The 17686-nt window shown below is 33.8% G+C and overlaps 1 pseudogene; it reads right to left on the bottom strand.

Moving 5' to 3' along the window:
• The window catches only part of LOC105618414, a 32747-nt pseudogene that overhangs the window by 2074 nt on the left and 12987 nt on the right, over positions 1 to 17686 (bottom strand).

Below are 17686 nucleotides of genomic sequence, written 5' to 3'. Positions count from 1 at the left end.
AAATTTTAATTTTAATTTTTAATTTTTTAATTTTTTTAATTTTTAATTTTACTTTACTTTTACGTTTTCGTTTCGTTTACGTTTACGTTTACGTTTACGTTTTACTTTTACTTTTACTTTACTTACTACTACTACTACTCTCTCTCTCTCTCTCTCTCTCTCTCTCTCTCTCTCTCTCTCTCTCTCTCTCTCTCTCTAAAATATCTAGTCGAAGAAAGCTATCGATATGATTTGTTTTTCTAAGTACACATCAGATATAGAGGGAGGAGCTAAGATAAAAAAATATATATATAGGGTTATAGACTATTATTATTGTCCTCAAAACCACGAGAAATGTAAGAAATTGTAAAAAGGATAAGAACGCAACTTTATATTCCCCTTCTCAAATTCGAATCAACTTACTCTTCTAACAGAGGCGAATGAGATGTCCATAAAATGCGAAACAAATCTGTACCATGTATTGCAGCCAGTCCGCGTGTTGTGGTAGTACACGTGATTGGAATAGCTTTTAGATTGGCATTGAATCCAGTCATAGTTTTCTTCGAACTTGCCGAATTTGTATACACGAGGCGACTGTGAATTTTGCGTACTATTGCTCTTACTATTGTTGTTATCGTAGCTGAAGCCAACGCTGTCGTAATACGGGTAATTGTCCTCGTCGCTGTCGAAATCGGAAATATATACAGAATATATTTTGATCGGCGACACTGTACGCTAAGACGTCATGACTGTCGCGAGTTCAGAGACGCCGACAAGAATGAACAAAAAACAAAACACGTCCGGACATGCGTTAACTTACTTATACATCAATAATCGACATATTCGACATTTAAGCTATTACTCAGATTGAAAGTCGATTCTGTATCTTCAAACAAGATGAAAATTACAAAAGTGAACAAATTTACTAGATTTGATCAATGAAATTATTAGTATTCTAGTAAACCTCCAGGGGATCGCTTGTGTATCGTTGAATATTCTCACTTCTCGCACTTTCATCTCACGTGAAAAAATATGCGATTGGTTATAAGTGAAAATACGATATCCCTATGCTGAGAGTAAAAATCACAGATATGAATGCGAAATGCAAGTGATACATAACTTTTGTTGTGACACGTAAGCACACACACGTGTATATAATTATAATTTATAACAGAATATAATTTATTTCAACATTAGGATTATTTATATGAACTGTCCTAGCAAATGAGAATGGATTAAAATGGATTGAAATTTTTTCTATCCGAATGCGTTTTAAATAGCGAATACTTTTTTTTGGATTCAATTGGATTCGATTAGATTCAATTGGATTGAAAAACTGCATTTCCTATTCAAAATTTTGAATTGAACAGTATTCACAAGTAGGTGTTGTGCACAGAAAAGCTAATATTATTTTTAGATTAAAAGGTATAGAGATATGCTCCAATGCAATTCCTAAATGAATAAAAATGCATTCAGGATTGAAAAGCATTCATTTTAACATTCGTGAATCAATATTTCTGAAAATCTGAATCCATTTCAATTCATTTCAATCCTCGTTTGCTGGGGTATTATTCAAATAACATAAAATACTAACATAATAAAATTACCTATACGGTTAAACGGATCTTAGTGTCCAATAAAATTTTCAAGTGAATTTTATAATCTTACAATTTCATAATTTTTGTTTGAACTGGAAATTTTAAAATTTACACAAAAAATATTATAAGACATGAAGATTTGCTTCGACCATGTATGCCACTTTTTTCATCATCTTAGTTATTTAAATAATTTATATATTTATATACTTAATATATTTATTCTAATCTATATATATATAATTTTCTAAATGTATTGTCTGGGAAAATGGATCTTGAGTGATCCCGTAATCGTCTTCTTATTAAATTCAAATGTCTTGCGAATTTTATTATTTTCATTGTCATTTCCTCCATACAAAGCATAAATAATGTCTATTATTGGAAACCAATAATCTATGTCTTTAAGTAAATTTTGACGGATTTTGACAAATTTCAATTTTGACCGCTTTAACATCATTCGACATAGAATTTTTTATCGAGCAATGTTACATGAGAAATGTCGCATTTCCTATGAATGATGAAAACTATCCAATCAAGTGAGAGCTCACTTTTATCATTTACACTAACAATAAGTTTTGAGATACATAATCGATCGACCCTAGATTATCACCTGAGTGCTTCTTAGAGTGCATTCCATTTCATACATTTAAATGAAGCACGAGATGGTGATTTATGATTATAATGTGATTCGAATGCTTCGTTTATTCAAAATGTCAGAGTTTTAACATCGTGGAAACAAAGATTTTTAAAAAACAGAGTTTTAATATCGTGGAAACAAAGAAGGATATGTCACAATTCAAAGCATTATCAAAATAATCAAATTTCATAAGTTGTTCCATTATTTCGTCTGAGTAAAAATTTTGTTTGTATAAAAATTGAACACAAAATTCTCTTATTATCATTTAAAAGTTATTTAATTTTTTTGTTTGCCTTATTTTTAAAAATATATCTGTAAGATCATGTTTTAGTACTTATTTGCCAATTTGATGAAGTAGTATTTGAGGAAGTAGTATTATATAAAATAAAATAAAATTTTTATATGTACTAATAAAACGTACTCTACTAAATATTCGTAAAAATTTATTTTCATCAACTTACTCATTTAAAAGTTATTTATCTAAAACTGTAACAAAACATCATTTCTCTTCTTAAAGCTACTAAAAGCTAAATATAATTAATTTTATATTTTATATTTGGTTTAAGGTATATTCACGAGAACATTTTTGATTGATATTTACTTCTTAGCCAATACTTTTAGCTGATACAAAGTATCCATAATAACAACGTATGCTGATCATTAGATTCATCTTTCTGTCTACTTCACGTTCTTAAAAATACAAAGCTTTTTATAAGTCCACAAATAGGTCAGCAGGATCGACTGACCGAGAACCGACGGCTAAGTTTTTTATCCATCTTTTTTTTCCGGAAGAAACGTCGAGAGAATACGTAATGCAATATGATCGGCGTGCATCCCGATGCACGGCTTATTATTCGCGACCGCGCGTGTATAGTTTTTATTATTCGTGACGTATCTCAGAGCGCTCCCGCGTGTTCTGGTTCCCATCTTGTTCCACATCCTCCTTCCTTTTTTTCACAATAGCTGCTTTTCCCTGAAATTCTTAATCCTGGTTTAGAATATGCAATGAAGACGCATCAGCTGCCACGTGGTTATTCGATATGCGTTTCACTGTCCATCTTTTATCTATAGCGATTTTTAGGCAGTCTAATTATATATCTATTCTTATATGGCCGGGTATGCAAGAAGGGTCAGGGATGCAACTCCTCCTAAATTTTTGACAAGGAGAAACAAATTATATGAATTATTTTTACAATGAGAAGTTACAACACTCATTTCTCAATTCGCTTCACGCGTTATTTGTAAGAAAATTCATTGAAGATCCTCGAAGGCAGGCTTTAATATAAATATTTTAATAAGTTTCGCGTGAAGATAAATTTTTGCCTTGTCTTTGACTTTAACTCTGATTCATGTAATGGCAATGAAACTGAAAAAATCAAATTATTCTCGGTGTTTGCCGATGCGAAAAGCATTTATCCTACACTTACCTTTCAGCATTTGATAGAAAATCCTTGACAATTTTGCATAAGACGTCGCTAAAATTGCTGGAGGTGGAGTTTTATGATTTACTGTTCTGCTTTTCTTATTAACCGCTTATATACATCGACATTAGGAACCTTGTCGGAAGATAATAAGAATAGAAGAGAAAAGTCTTTTCAATGACTTTTCCTTTCGTAACTGTTCTTACAAAACATCTTTTTTTTGCACGCATCCCTCGTAAATTTAAAATTTTTAAAATTTCTTTCTGTTATAGATCTATATATAGTATAGGGTAAAATTTTTAGTTTATGTCACACAAATCTTTTACAGATACAGAACTTTTTAGTTTTATTTACTCTTTCTTCGGAAACTCGGAAAAAATTGGACCGTAGCTAATGCCGAAAGGTTCTTTTTAGCCTTTCATTTCGTGGCCCTTGCTTCCGGTTGCAATTGCGGTAAACGCGGTGAAGAACGGATTCGCATAAAATGTGAGGAAGCTCATCGAATCGCCGTAAGAACGGCATGAAAAATTAGAACGAACAGAATAGACGGTAGTTCTAACGTGAAAGATCCTGTAACTCGAGAATTTATCGGACCTTTGATCGTAGGGCGGGGGAGTTTTCTTTTTACTTGTGGATCCTTTGGATCGCATGACCGTGCGCAATATGAAGTTTCCTCATTCTTCTCTGCTCTTTTAACGAACCGGTGCGGTGATCATATTGGAGTACCTCTAGTTTTATGACCTCGCCAAGTTTCGAGGACAGTACCTTGATGTCTAAAAATAGACGTAATAAATGACCAAGTAGGATCGACCGATTACTTCGCTCCGCACTTATGATATGCAATGCGAGTGTCACCGAGGTATGTAGGTACGGACAAAGAAACTTGAAAAGGGAAGGTAATCTTGTAACAAAATGGATGAAGAACATGAGAGAAAGTTTCGTTGTAGAACAGATCATCATCGTCAAAATATCTTACGATAAAATGTTCTTACAAATTATATCTCGCTGTACAATTGAAACAAAAATATATTTAATCATTAAATTGACACGAAATGTTGATTATCTCTCGTATATAAATTATTATAAAATGTACAATATCATTGCAAAAGTAATTACAATTAAAACAAAAATATGTTTAATCATTAAAGGGTAGTACAAGATGTTGATCACTTCTCATTCAAATTGTCATAAAATGTAGACAGTATTATTGGAAAATTTATAATATACTCTAACAGAGCATAAAACTTGCAGCAACATTGTTACAATATTGCTACAAGTTCTGTGCTGTTGGAGTATAATATATTGAAGATCAATATATTATAAAAAAAATTAAAATACTTCTTACATATAGCCTTTAACATTTAAGATAGTTGGGTATGTTCGCTTCCTATGTTAGTAGATACTAATAATCGCAAAGATATGCGTTAGATTTCAAGCAATAAGTGTAAGTGTGCAAGTTTGTCCTTTCCAAGTTGCGCATTGTCTTCAATGAAGACAATGCGCAATAGACTCCATTTTCGTATTCACGCTAAATGCGGCTTATTCTATTCTCCGCGCGTGATAAGGAACAAGTAGGAAGTACCGGATACGATAAGAGATACCATCGCCATAATCTTAGACAACAAATGCTCACAAAAGAGCTCCTCTCCCCCCCCCCCCTCCCTCCTCTCCCGTTTCCTCACGAGAGAAGGAAGGTTACCACTTCTTCGCGATCTTCACGCTTGAGTTGTCCCTTCGTCGCGCTATCGCCTCGTCTACGTTCATGGAATTCGTCGTGAGGAAATGTAAAAGGAAATGTAAACGACCGATCGCGAAGAATTTGTAGTTTAAAAGGATCTGCGCACACGCGCGGTCGAGCGAACACGGCGACATAGCGACGACGACCACAACGACGATGAAGACAGAAGAGAGGAAGAGAAGGAAAAAGCAAGGAGAAGCACGAAGAAATGCAAAAGGAAGGAGAAAGATGACGATAACTATCGAAGTGAGGTTCGCGAGCCGGTGGTGACGGTGGCGAACGATGGTGGTGGTGATGGTGGTGGTTTGGACCGTTAGTTGGCCCCGGCGGGAGCGTTGTCCGGGCACACTGCGCGTTACTATTCCTCGTCCTCACTCCTCTTCACCGTTTCTCCTCCTTCCTCTCCACCACCGTATATCTCTTCTCTTTACACAACGTGCTCTCCCTTTCTCTGTCTATTCTCTCTTTCTCTCTTCCTTCTATACCTCTCGGTCAACCTCTCGCCCGCGTTCCCGCGTTCATTCTACCATGGACTTCCCCGTGCCGGACGACCCTTCCGCGCTGCCCGGTTAACCAATATGGCGGTGGGCCGGTCTCTGTCTTGAGCCTTCCTTTGCCGCGCCGACGAAGAAACGTATTGCAAAAAGGCGCATCGCGAGGAATTCGCGTTTTGCGTACTTGAATCCGAACTATTCACCGTATTCAATGCTCGATTTTATCTGGGAAATTTCACTCCTCTGAAGAAGATGTTTAGACTCCGTTTAGACTGCCTTCCATTGATTCAGATCAATTCAAGCGTGATGTAAAAAGATCTGATGAACCAATTTCAATGCGCATAATTCAAAGTGATGGTATTTGTAACAAATCAAGAAATTTTGGTCTCAAATTTTATAAAATATACAGCTGCTATTAAAAATTAATCTATTCTACTAATCAGAAATTATTGCAATGTTACACCTGGTATTCTTACATCATGGATTCAAAGAGCATTGACACAAAAATCAGAATGATTTTATTTTGACTTTTCAATAACTTGTCAATAACTTCAAATTTTGTAACACAAAATTCAGCATTTAGATTTTCTCCTGACTTGATATGTTTGTTCTTGAACAATCGTCCTTTTTTTAAATGACTATGTGTAAATCTGAGAGATTTATATTGACATTAATAATACTCTGCAGTAGATGTAAAAAATATTTTGATAATTAGCATTTTTCGATATATTTTTGTACACTAATTAGCCTCTTATTTTTATATAATTATACAGGAAAGATATATAAAATGTATAAAAACTGAATACTGTATATATATATATATTGTATATATTATATAAATGTATAAAAAAATTAATCTTTCACGAATAATTAATTGTTATACTATTTACAAAATAATTGTTTATATGAAATCATGTGAAAAAGGATTTTATGAATTCTGGTAAAATATACTGTTTTGTGCAGTTGTGGAAACTCCAGATTTCTAAAGGAAAAATAATTCGAATTATATTGTACATAAATCGCTGAGATTAAATAAGCTTTTTATCGTTAACATAATGAATGTCTATAGAAAGAAAAGATTGTTGACGAGCATTTATTATTTATAACTTTTAATACAGATCACAAAATTGTAGTTTTAGGAAGATATGAGAATTAAGAATGAAATACTAATTTATAAATCATAAATGAAATCAATTTTTTCGAGCACAATAATAGATGGTACAGAACAATAATTTCATTCACAGTACTGTGATTGCATAATTTATTAAAATTTAAACAATCTTTAAAATTAAAAAAATATTTGATATTAATATATTCCTCTGCCAAATTTATTTCTCAATTTTTAATAAATTAATTAACAAAATCAGCAATTGAATATAATTAAAATTATTTTCGTCAGTTTCAATATTCACAATGATTGAACATTAAATTATTGAACATTATTATTATTTTAACGTAATTATTATAATTGTCTTATATACTAACTTTCGAAATTTCTTTTTCGATATCCTAGCTCGAACAACACTTTTGTGAGTATCTGAGGATAAGAGATAAATATGATTGCACCAACTGTGACGAACGTAATTTCACCAGAAATGCAACATAACGTGCAGTTATTGATCGAATGTTCATTTCGAGACTGTCGACGAAACGACATTGTTAAACGAACTGAGTGCCGACTTGATCGCTGGGCCAGTGGGTCCCCTCGTCTGCTTCTCCGCAAGGATAACAGTTCACGGGTGTACCGTTCGCGCTAACGTTATCCGCGCCGTTTTAATATCGTATCTCCAACTTCGTCATGATGATCGAAAGTAAGAAAGTGAATACCTGGATGGGTGAATGCGGCCAAGTTACACATATACGAAAATAATCATGTTCAGAGATGTCCTAAATGCGTCATTCGACTAAATATCTCGTAATTCCATATATAAACATATAAACGCACGCACGATCGTGTAATACAAAAAAGGAATCTTTACAGGAATAATACTGGTCGATTTAATTATTTTCAATTTATTATCAAAAGCAATTAATTATTGATATTAATCATTGAAAATAATTAATTATCTTAATTTACTATTGAAAGTAATTCATATAATTAGTTCTTTGGCGTACTAAAAGTATTGAACACAACAGTGTTTTTAATACTTACAATAAATAATTAATTATCTTTCAATATTAATGGATCAGTATTAGATTGTAAGGAAAATGATTTGCATTTTTTAGATATATGTTAAAATTATAGAAAATATTTGAAAAGGTTAATTGTTTCACTGACTTTATTCAACGTATAGTAATTTAATTTAATTCACTGAAAGCTTATGCACATAATTCACTGAAGACTTTTGTACCTTTCGTCAAGTTAAATCCAGGATTATCTCTTTATGAACTTATGCATATAATTTTACAGGCATACGTCCATAATGATGACAAATTATCATACAAGAAATATAACGAAAAGACCTTACGCTAATGGATACATTAGCGAATGAACAGATAACGATCGCAGAAACGCATGCGGAATAATCTCCGCTGTGACTCGTTCGTGCGTTGAACCTTGCGATGTGACCTTGTTAAAGAAACAGCTAACGGGGACAACAACGACACTAGAGATCGCAATACCGATATAACGATCCAATTCAAATGTGCGCCACGCCCTTGACACGTGCGCAAATAGCAAATGGTAACTGCTCGAGCAGAGTTTTGATCGCATTCGAATAGATACATCGCGAAATAAGACGAACTTGTTGTTACCTTGACCCTTCACGCACTCATCTATGATGCGAAATGTTTTCTAATTCAGAATTCAGGTCATTTTAAATTCCCTTGAATGCCTCCATCGATTTGAAGAAAACTTTCGCAAGCGCGGCGATAAGAAATTATTCTCGTATTCTCTCCATTTATTTTTAAAAGTGTCAATTCTTACATCGCAAAATTTGATCAAAAAACGCCTTACCTCGCCTTTGGCTATAGTTGGTTTTCACAGCACAATTTATAGGCAAAATTTGATCAAAAAACGCCAATGTTCTTTCGAAGCAAATACAAATGAAAATAAAACTTCAATTCTAAGAGGAGCTGATGATGAATCTGAGATCTTTACTCAATTATATTCTTTATATTAAACTTATAAGTTTGAGTAAAATAAATTTAATAATCACATATTTTTTTATATGGATTATGTTATTTTGATTTCTTCTAAGATTAATTAGTATCTTTTAATCAACATTTGAAATTAAATGAGTCTCATATACAGTATGTTACAGATTTTTATGAAAGACGTTTCTACTGAATAATGACAAGATGATACAGAAAAAAACAGTGATGTTTTGTCCTAACGTTAAGAAAAATTTCTGATTGAAAATGAATGAACCAGAAGATTTTGATCATAGATTTTGATCAATTAGAATTCTGATTCTTTTAACTAAAGTTTAATTGATTCAGAACATTCTAATTTGTTCATTTACAACCAGGATTCCAATTAATACAATCAGACTTTTTCCAGTAAAAGAAAGTGATTAACAGGAAGCATTACAGTGATATATATAAATAGCCAAAGTGTTTATGAAGTATTTATTTCAACCTGGTATTAACATACAAGTTTCAATTGTTCCGTCATTTCGGTACATTTCCATGAAAAATCGACATCGATTTCTCGCTTGGCAGTTCACGAGTATCAGGCTACAATTCGTCACGGTCGCTTGTTACAATAGATCCAAATACGCGGCTTGACGATCTCATAAGAGGTATAGTCGGTGGAAGGTTGCCCGTTAGCCGGGTGATACACAAGCTCGGCAAAAGCGCCGGGAGGCGCATCTTCTCGCGTCGACGAAAGTAGGATCGCGCTCGATTTTCACTCTCCGTGTTTTCGATTACATAAGTAGCCGCTGAACGCGAAGACGCGGCTTACGGTTTAATAAAACAGTTATGTTCGCGCACTTATGCGTGCCGCGTGTAAGTACTTGGATGTGCACGTTGACTCCTCCTTCAGGACGTGTCTTATCGGCGAACGAATTGCTGCGTCGAGTGACGTGATGATCGGCGATACTTTCTCATTGATTAATGTCTCATTGATTTACGTTAACACGATATGTTAATCAGACAGCTGCATTCGACAAGTTACGTGCCCCGCCGACATGACAAGCAAAGAATATAAAATTGAATAAATTAAAGGTCGAAGATTATATATAAATCAATTAAAAGATGATAAAAATTTAAAGGAGAACCATTGCAGTAATTGATGTGTAGTTCATTATAGTACGTGCAATACTTAAAGCAGTTTATTATTAAAAAAAAATGATTAAATGGAATAACAATTAGATTTTCAGGTTATTCATCAACAAGATAGTATATAACATATTGAAAGCATCAAGATCATGCTCATTCTTCTCTTTTATATTATACTATAAGTAATTTGTTTCCCGCGAAGGCTTCTTCAGGGGCCACAACCGAGGTCACTAAACGGTGGACACTTTCGCTCATCATGTCCTTGGGAAGGTTGAAACGCATCTGGTGATCCGGGGGATTACCTTACAGTATGCGTAACACGCCGTGCGACACGATACGTTCCGTTAGAACGAGCCTACTGACTCGATTTGCTGGTGCTGGACGAGCAAGTGCAACAGACTCGAGATGAGTCTCGAATGCATTAAGACGTTAAGACTCAGAGAATAAGAGAAAGAAAGAAAACAGAGAGAGAGAGAGATAGAGAGAGAGAGAGAGAGAGAGAGAGAGAGAGAGTATTTAGTTAATACGAAATATATTCATTTAAAGTATAACTGAAGAAGACAAAGGAATAGGCTTATTCCTAATCGCTTTTTAAACACTTTTAAGAATGTACAGTCTTTGCAAAAAGTAATTGGAAATTATATTTTTTGTTACATTTTTATAAAAATGAATGTCATATATATACAAAACAATTCAATAGGTCAATATAACAATACATATAAGTTGAAATAAAATTTTTTCATTTTATTTTATTATTCTTTAAAAACACATGTCTGTTTCTTATTGAAATAATTTTGTATTCAAATTCTAAATCGCAACCAAACTTTTTGTTTTATTATTTTCAAATACATATAGAAATTTTGTAATTTTTTCATAATTTTTTTGTTTGTTCGTCTTTTAAAAATCTATTTTTAAAAGACAAAGCACATTACAAAGCCATGTAAGAAACTTCCTATATTTTTTTTTAAATATGAAGACTCAAAAATTTTCAATTTTGTAGTAATGCAAATAGAGAGATATTTTCTATAGGTTGCGTCCCATTCTAATCTAGTTAACTTACTTTCGTGCTTTAAATGTGATGTATTCGTAAGTCTTAATATATTGAAATTTTATGGGTGTCATTCTCAAGTTGATTACAATACAAAAAAAAAACAAACACAGTTAAATTAAATGTAAATGCGTACGCATTTAAATATCCGTGAATTTTCTATTATCTATCGATTATCAAATAGATATTCTAAAATACCTTCTTTTTCTGTAAGCTACTTTTGTCAATGTAATTCTTTCGCATTTTATGATTACAATGAAAAACGTCTTTTTCAAGAATCGATTACCTGTCGGGAAGTGAACAAAGAAGTCGGAGATCAGCGATCTTTCTTACGGAAAGGGGCTGCCTCGCCCAAGTAGGTGTGATGCTTTTCAGCATGAAAGGATCGCAGGGATTTCTTCTAAGTGAACGACCGTCGGTTTGTCGTACAAATACTCGACTCATGCACTACTACACACACGCGTACATATACAGATCATCTAACATGCTGTCGCATCCGTGAACGTCTAACGGTGCCCAGGTTGGAACATTCGGCTATTAGCTAACCCCCTATTGCGCAATTACGATTGCGCAACGCGGCAACATAATACATAAAAGTGTTACAGCAGTAGAATAAATGCCTCTCGTCTCCTCGTCTCTTCTTCTCATTCCACTGCTCCTCCTCCGTCGTGATTCCTTTTTCAGTCTTTCTCCATCGCATCGCTGTCTCTCTGTCGTCGTTCGAGAGACCGAAGAGCGAGATGGAAAAAGACGAATTACTCTCAAACTCTCACTCCAGCCTTGACCCACTGAACCCCGATTATCACGATCCCTGATCTCATGAATCTTTTTCTTTCACGAGACGAAATTTGGATCGCAAAATAATTGCTCCGACCATTTTGAATTGAATTTTTAAAATCGACAATCGATGAATTTCGAAGCTGGACATCGATTTATTCGAAGGAAAAAAATGTGATTTTTATTAGAAATTTCTTATAAAATATATATTGTTTCCTTTTTTTTCCTTTTATTTAATTTTATTACATATATTTATGTATGTTCGTAGATGTATGTGTGACATTATGATTTATTATTCGATTAACTTTGTTTACTTTTCCACGTCGTGACGAGAGACTCGCTATGAAGCTGTGAGTCTCGGTGAAAATTGTATTACCGATATTATCTAACGATGGAAAGTAGCGCAAGGCCGCTTTCTTCTTACTCAACCGACTATTACCTGAACACTGTAACACGCCGGTGAGCTCTTTCTCTTTTCGAACCGTCGTCCATCCGCGGAAGTGAGAAATTAATGCGGTCGTCAAAGAATCGTCCCTCTCAAGAAAAAGAAACTCATGGAAGAGTAGTTTTCACTCTCGAATATCTTTTTAAAGCTGTGGATCGATTTTTAGAAAACTTCTCACGTGTCTTTGTACACTGTTAGATATCGAAAGAACAGTGATAACTCACAATCCCTTGAATTAAATAACATTTCATTATTTTTAACTTTTATGTATATCAAAATGTAAATCTATTTTTGTGATTCAGTTTCAATTCAAATTGAACAACGTCCATATTAATATAAGCACTTAGTAAATATAATAAACTACATTTCAATACATTTTCTTGAATTATATTATTTAACTCCATTGTTTTAATTAATATATATTGAGTAGGAACAGTAGCGATTTTTAGAAATTATTAAAAATAGTAAAATTAAGTAAAATTTGACATTATGAATTTAAGAGTGTATACATGTCAGTTCTTATTAATCAATTATAGTACTTTATCCTGATTTTATTTTAGCACTTAGATCGGTATTCATAGTTCGTTCTGATTTCAAGATCTTAAGATGTTAATACAAAACTAGATGTTAATTATAATGTCTTTTGATTTGTTCGTGACATCTTAAGACTGTACCTGAGACAGTCTTGAATATAAAAATCGACTATGAATATCGATCTTATTTCCTATCAATTACGCTATATAAAGAGAGATACAGCGAGTTAATTTTTATCGGTATTCAAAACCAATCTCATTTTATATATGTAGTATATACAACTACGGTATTAAAAATGTTCAATCGAACCGGCTTTTCCTTTCCGCGAATTACAAAACAAGTTAGTAATTATCATGCGCAGTTGTTTCTCAGCATTTCGTATTCCGCTACTTATTGCGAACTCGGTTTAATATTAAATCTCACACACACACACACACACGCGCGCGCGCGCGCGCGATCCAATTAATTATTAATGCGCGGCAGCGAGAGAAATAATATTGTTATTGCAAACGCTTACACTATAACCACTTATCAAACTCTCCAACGCGGACTTCGTAAGAAAATAATTTCTTTTTACGGCGACTGAATCAGATTTAAACTTATTATTGGTCTTCTGAATTTTAAATAATATTACATATTAATCCTGATTTCGAGTGAAAAAGGCTGAAAACTCACATACATCGAGATGCGTGATGCTTGTTATTACACGTGTCTCGTCCGTGGTAACGGGATAAGGAACCAACCGGCCTACTTACGCACGGACGTTCACGTACATTGGCCGAGTCCGTCCCAAGACTCGCCTTAAGATCCAAGATGTGCATGAGTGATACGTAGGTAATTCCGAAGATTTATAATCGAAATTCTGAATAACTTCAGTACAGACTATTCGCGATGTCTGTCTCGCCGCTCTTATCATCAATTAATGAAAATGTATAAGAAATATTAAATAAATTTTAATATTTATCTCTTTTTGTGCAATGTTTATACCAATATAATTAAATGGAAACAGAAATATTTGTTATTACTATTAATAGTAAGTAATACATTATTTATAATTATTCACTTCAATATAAACTTCAATTTAAAAAAATATATTTAAAAATATCAGTTATTTATCAAGAAATAGGATTATTATGTGATATTATGAAAATTTTGTTCGATTTAATAATAATTCGATAAAGCTAAGTTGATTAATATTTAATATCAATAAAAAAGAAATATGTGAAATAAACAGAGGAAAAAGCAGATCAATTAGATCGACTTTTTCGATCTAAATCGTGTTGTAAATTATTTAAAAAATGTGTTTAGTCACTCGACGCGAATCGCTACTTCAGGATTCGTCCAGCGAACATCTAGACTGGCCGACAGGTACGCGAAGGAATTTCGCAATTTGCTGAACCGGCAATGTAACGGCTAACAAGATCGAAGTTACGACGCTCGTTAGATCATTGAAAACCAATTTTAGCTTGTCGCGAAGCTACATCTAGAAGCAAAAAGGGACAATCATCGTTTCCCTTCGATACTTTATAACGTGGCCGACATTTCTGCGGGCGTCGTGTCTGTTGGATCTCCCGATTCTTTTATCGCACATTAGTCGTAAATACTTCGCAAAATTGTTACTTACAAGGTATTCTTAGATAAATTTATGGTATACCTTTTCTTATTGCGCTGCGCGCAACTTTTTTATTATCGGATATTCCACAGATATAATAGATACGAGAATCGTTTTGACATATTTGACATATTTGTCATCTATTTAATATTCCGATATTAATGTGGCGAGTCTAAATAGATGAATTTTCAATTAGTAATTTAATTAATAATATTAAGCAACATTGAAGGAGACGTCTCTTTACTTTACATACAGGATGTCCTAAAATTCGCGATCTCAAATACCCTAACAAGATTAAAGAAACTTGAGAGTTTCTCGAATTTAAAGAGACTTGAAGTTCTTAGACTAAAATAAAAAATATCTTTCAAAGAGACATTCTGCATAATGGCTTTTGGAAGTTGAAAGATATTTTTTCTCTTGAAATTCAAGAAACTCTCAGGTTTCTTCAATCTTCACACAGATTTGTCCCGATTAACCCCTTTTGATCGTCCTGCCTTTCATACAATAGTATATTCTCTGCCGCGACCTCGCTCCTATTTCGGATGAAAGTTCGTCGACTTCGACATTGAATTTTGGTGTCCAACAGCAGGTTTTCGTTTCGTAACATCGTCACGTGATTTCACTGCATGGTTCGTGATATTGGGCCGCTTGCGCGCATATACGTGGGCTGACTAAACGCCTTATATACTCCTGGCTTTTCTTGTCTACCCATGCATTCGAATCTCCTATTACGCCTTCGATTTCTCTATATATAGCATAATCGAATGTATCTCGTAATCTTCACTTCTCCACGATATTACGTGCATCGAAAGTACAAAAAGATTTGTCCAACACAGAAATCCGATTAACGCAATAAATATCTTATTATTAATCTTATGTGGTGATATGTTTCAATTATCACATCATATATCATACTGCTTACTCCAACAGTGAAATAAGAGAAAGATATATACATCCTATTAAATTATTATCTCGTAGTATTAATAAACTGGCAATATGTACGTGTGCTTAGTTCTGCGCATTATTATTCTTATAAGAAACATGATTAAAAACGCGTTATTTTTCATAAATTGAATCAGCAGAAAAATTGCATTAAAGCTATATTCAATAATAGAGTATAATTATCTTCCTAAAAATTTCGTGAGCTCGTCGGGCCACATCAAAATTAAATTCGCAAGGTCACTGGCAGTCAAGATCTTGCTACTTCGCTTTATACTAATCTATCAACGAAAGAGATATCGCACGGATTTCTCAGCGAATACGAGCGTGCATAGAACGCTTGAGACCTTCACCGTGAAGATCTTGAACCATAGCCGGCGCACCGAGACAGACCGGTACCAAGATGGCGGCCGTGGCCGAGGAACGGACGAGTCGCAGCCTCGGCGATTGTGTAATGGCGGCCCGAGCCGGGGCCCCACGAGAGAGGTGAATGTCCTGCAAGACTTGTGTCCCCCCTCTCGTCTCCTTCTACATAGTCACTTCTTCTCACCTCTCCTCTCTCTTTCCCTGCGGGACCCCTCTTTTTCCTCTTCACTCTTTTTCTCTCGCGGACTCGTCTTTATCCTCGTTTACCACGGGGACGACGAATGCCAACCACGCTAGCGAAGGCTACGAAGCTCGTCGAAGCGAACAAGTGCGCTACCGACTGACGTGGAACCTCATTTCGGCCAAGTGTCATCGCCCTCGCGTAGATAAACAGCGACCATAACGTTTTTCCTCGGATCTAATTCGGGACCATGAATTCCAAAGATAAATGAGATGTCCCTCCTATACCTTTTACAGCTACACTTCATACTCTTTTCGCTGTTATTAGTATTATCGCTCTAGAACTTTCTATCCGGGAGAGAAAGAGAGAGAGGGAGAGAGAGAGAGATTTGGTTTTAATCTCTTTTGACGTTTAGATTCTTACGAAAGAAATCTACGACTCATTCAATGGTATCTATAATCTGTATATCGAATGGAGTGTGTAATGTTAGCTTTTAAAGTATTCAGCGATTTTTATGCACATATGGCATAAATAGTTTTTACATTTCTACACTTTTACTAATTAATGATGTTTGAGTATATTGATTTTGATATAAACGTATTTTTATAATGTTACACTGCTAAGCGTACATCCAATACTTTGATTAAACTAGTTTAAATATTAAAATAAATTTTAAATAATTTTTTACAAAAAAGAAAATCATTTTTTAAATATATTTTGGGATTTGAATTTGCCGCAAAAAAATTCTATTAGGTTAAATTTTTAAATTTTTAAGATAATATTAATTTTTTCGCGCAGTTAAAATCATAAAATAAAACCGAGAAAATAAAACTTTTAGAATGAATTGTTACTAAATATAAAGAGCGAAATATCGTGCTTAAAAATTGAAAATTGAGCTACTTTTTTAAAGATTGAAGTATTGAATGCATATAATCTCGTTGCATCATAGGTTCTTACGTCAAGCTATGATTATTTTCATCATCGATATCGATCGATGCGTATGAATCTTATATTTATCTTCAATGACATTATAGTTTGACATCTACACGTGTCTAAAAATAAAAAATGATGTTTCTATAATGATGCATTTTTCTATATAATTGCATCTTGCATTCATTTACAACGCAAATGTAATCTCGCGCTGGCGTTATTTTAAATTTGATTAATTGTGCATGAATTCACATGCGTATCACTTTACGTGATATTACACTTAGTCATAAACTGCATTTTTATCAATCTTTTTGTTGTTCTTGTTCTTGTCTCTTTTTTATTGATCAAATTGTCTGTGAATAAACACACTGTACGACAAAAAATTCTATCTATCGCAAAAAACTATTCAAAAAACACATTAAGTCAAGAGAAAGTCAAAATGACTTTATTTTGACGTTATGAAAGTCAAAATGATGATTTTTTTTATTACCAAATTTAATTGTTTATTGACATTAAAATTAAAATAAAGTAATTTTTATTTTTTTGTTGATTTTTGTGTTCTTTGAGTGACGTTTCTTGTCATGACATGACGACTAATAAAAAGAGACGGCTCGCTCCGTGAAAAGTGGGCTGATGTTAATAGAAAAATTCTTCGGAGAATGAAAAACGCACTACAAAATGGCGCTGGCGCGTTTCGCGGCATGGAATCTGATATTACCTCACCATAGCCGTGGCAGTGACAGTGGCTGGCTCTCTCTCTCTCTCT

Source organism: Atta cephalotes, assembly GCF_000143395.1.
Source record: "Atta cephalotes unplaced genomic scaffold scaffold00016, whole genome shotgun sequence".
Taxonomy (NCBI): domain Eukaryota; kingdom Metazoa; phylum Arthropoda; class Insecta; order Hymenoptera; family Formicidae; genus Atta; species Atta cephalotes.
This window is presented reverse-complemented; position numbering and strand designations above follow the sequence as displayed.